This window comes from Panthera tigris, chromosome A3, assembly GCF_018350195.1.
Source record: "Panthera tigris isolate Pti1 chromosome A3, P.tigris_Pti1_mat1.1, whole genome shotgun sequence".
Lineage (NCBI taxonomy): Eukaryota > Metazoa > Chordata > Mammalia > Carnivora > Felidae > Panthera > Panthera tigris.
Window position 1 is genome coordinate 20,228,849 of NC_056662.1, and position 3,347 is coordinate 20,232,195.

A 3,347-nucleotide genomic window follows, 5' to 3' on the forward strand; every position below is an offset into this window, starting at 1 on the left:
CCTTTCATTAGCCCACTTTATTCCTTATCTTGACTGCTTTATAAGATTTGGCAATTTCTCTATGTTTACTTTCTTTGCGCACAGCGTTTCCCCTCACCGCTGGCGTTTACAGACAGAGGGATCGTGGATCCGTTACTTAAACTGTGTGAACTCAGGGGCCTCACCTGTAAAATGAGCATGGTTCCTCTTTAGGCTGTCATAAGATGTCACATGTAAAAGCAGAAAGTACGTGCATGGACCAGACTGCATGCTGAATAAACATGTGACCTCCCGACCCTCAGTTAACTGAAGACACTTTTTAGAGCAGAAGCGTGTCTCAGGCAAACATATTTTATATCCCAACAGAATCCAGTCCAGCAACTCGTGCTTATCAGGGACTCAGAGGATAGATACTAAACCAATGAAGAATGAACAGATGCCCAAGTTCTACCCCAGATCCATGAATCAAAATCTGTTGGTGAATGGGGGCCTAAAAATTTGAAATTTAAAATGCCCTCTCATGGATTCTGATACTCACCCCATCTGGGGAAGCCACCACTCTTGAGAATCAGGAAGAGGCCATATTGCTCTGCTTAACGTAATGAGATACATTTTCTCGCTCCACGGTAGTTATTGAAAGTCTAATTCCGATTGATTGTTCAAAACATATCCATTAAGGTTCAACATCTGTTTAATAGGTATATCCTATTACACTCTTGTACTTAGGGCCACAGTCAAGACCTGACATAAATGGAGACACTGTTTAAATAAACTAATTACATAAGGGCACGCAGAGGCTGATCTGAGCAGGGGCCTTTGAACATGACATATGCCTTTAATCAAAACCAGGCATCAGGCGAAAACAAGATACCCCAGGCCGGAGTCATGCAACACGGTGATTCTACAGCCGATATTCCTAACGCCAGCCCGGTCTGGGGGCTCCGTGAACAATACTGACGCCCCCCCACCCCCGTACCGCTACCTCAACAGGCAACATTTCTGAGACCGGGCTGGTAAACTCTGACGGGCGGCAGAAGAAGGGGGCGATCTGGCAGGTAAAGCCCCTCTGCACGCCTCTCTCTCGGACTGTTCTCAAGCACGGTGTTTCTGAACAGAGTTCTCCTTCGTGGCTGAGTGGCTGGTTCTGGCTGTTCACGGGAGCGTGGCTCCATAGGTACTCGCCTCATCCTTCCCAGGCTCACTCTTACAGCCTTGGGATCGCAGCTTCCAGTAAAACACTTAGCACTTCCTCTGGAATTCTGTTCCAGGGCAACGAGACTAAGATTACTAAATGCCAGGCACTTTTTTGTGTGTACTTTATACGCCGTATTTTATTATTCCCCAGCTGTCCATCTAAAATAAGCATCAGTATGCCCTTTTCTCAGAAAGGAAATTGATGATCACAGGGTTAACTCATCCAACGCAACCCACCCAATAAGTGTTAGGGGCGAGACCAAGAAGTACAGCCTTTTACTTCAGTGTTTGTGTTCCTAACCACCATACACGATCCCATTTTCCCAATGGTGACAGAACTTTCTGGATGCAGTTAAATATGGTGAGAACTGTTGGTAAAACCTCTTCCCACACGCCAGGTGCTAACATGTGCTAAAGCACACAGTCCTGAATCCATCTCTTTAAGCTCAGACTGTAAGGCAGAGAGGCTCGCTGCTCCGCACACTTCAACCAGGAGCAACTTGCCGGGTGGAACCACCTCCATAGGCACCTAGTCGCTCAGATGTCTGCCTGACCTACTGAGCTCAGAGTTCCTGGAGGGACAAACATGCTATGCTTCTCCTTGTCTTCCTGGCATCCACCATTGTATACTAGGCACTATAAAAATGCCCGAGAGGTCCCTGGGAGGCTCAGTCGGTCGAGCGTCCGACTTCGGCTCAGGTCACGATGTCATGGTTCGTGAGTTCGAGTCCCGCATGGGGCTCTGGGCTGACAGCTCGGAGCCTGGAGCCTGCTTCGGATTCTGTGTCTCCCTCTCTTTCTGCTCTTCCTTCGCTCGTGGTCTCTCTCTCTCTCTCTCTGTCTCTGTCTCTCTGTAAGATAGATAAACATTAAATTTTTTTTAAATAAAAAAATGCTTGAGAAATGAACTGAAATGAAATCAATGTAACACTTTGGTAAAGGTACTTTAACTTTGGTGTCTATGCCTGCAACACCGTCGTTAGTTGAAAATTAACTGTGGATTTAAAAAAAAACCCACACTACAGACAGTCTAACTGCAGCCTCTCTTAAGTGCACCCACAAATCTGACTTTAACACCTGGCTCTTCCTCGATGAGCAGGAAGTGCGCTCCCTGGCCAGGTGTGGCACAGGTGAGCACGGCCATCCCGATTTGCAGATCCTCTTCCGGGCAGCCCCTCCCAGTTCGGAATGGACGTGACTTATCCGGCTGATATTAGTTACCAAGCTTCTTGCCAAAGCTTGCCACAAGTTCAGAGTCCATTTCTAATGTCTGTGTCGTTTTTAGAGTAAATGACTTTGAAATAGAGCAAGACCTCAAAAAGTTCATCCACTGCTCCGACACCTTGTAACGTGAAAGCATTTCTGGTAGACCGATATTGATGGAGATCTTTGGCTGCAGCGGGTCGGGATCTTTCTTCCACCACGTGGTACTTCGGCCCCCATTTTGGTCTTCCGGTGCCTCCATCACGAACTCTCCCTCCACTGGCCCTCCGGTTGCACCGTCTTCTACCGCTTCTTGATGTTAACCTAACTTCTGCAAGACCTGTCTTGCCTCCCACTTCTCCCATTGGTCTAGAATGACCTCCTTCTTCTTCCTTCCACCCCAAGCCTGTGCTTGAGCCTCACTCCACGGCCACGTCCTGTGACACTCCCTTATTGACTTATTCCACATTTCTAGTCATCATGTCTTCGAAAGTTACCGGACGTCCCAGGGGAAATCAAAGAATAATTGAATACTGCTGAAGGATGGGTATCTCTTTACACTCTAGGGCTCGGTGTCTGATTCCAAAGCACCCTTCAGTATTTGGGGGTTCCTTTGTTTTGTTTTGGTCGGCCTTGGTTTTGTTCTTCACCCAGTTAGGTATGTCAGAGTCAGCAGGCAGCCTGTTCATTGTTACGATGCATTTGGAATGGAGCTGGGTGTCACAAGATATGCCATGGAGGAAAATTAGGGGAAATAACCCAAGGATTCTTGACCTTTCCACTGCCCACAGTCACACAGTGGAAGCACTGGGCTCCCAGCCCCCAACGTCTCTTCTCTTCTCCTTGATGACTCAGGATTTCTTTCATTCGGTGGTGAAATTCTCTCCCCATTTATACCTATTTTGTGATGACAAGCTCATTAATTTTTTAAGTAAACACCAGACAGCATTATGTAATAAGAGGTCTGGGAA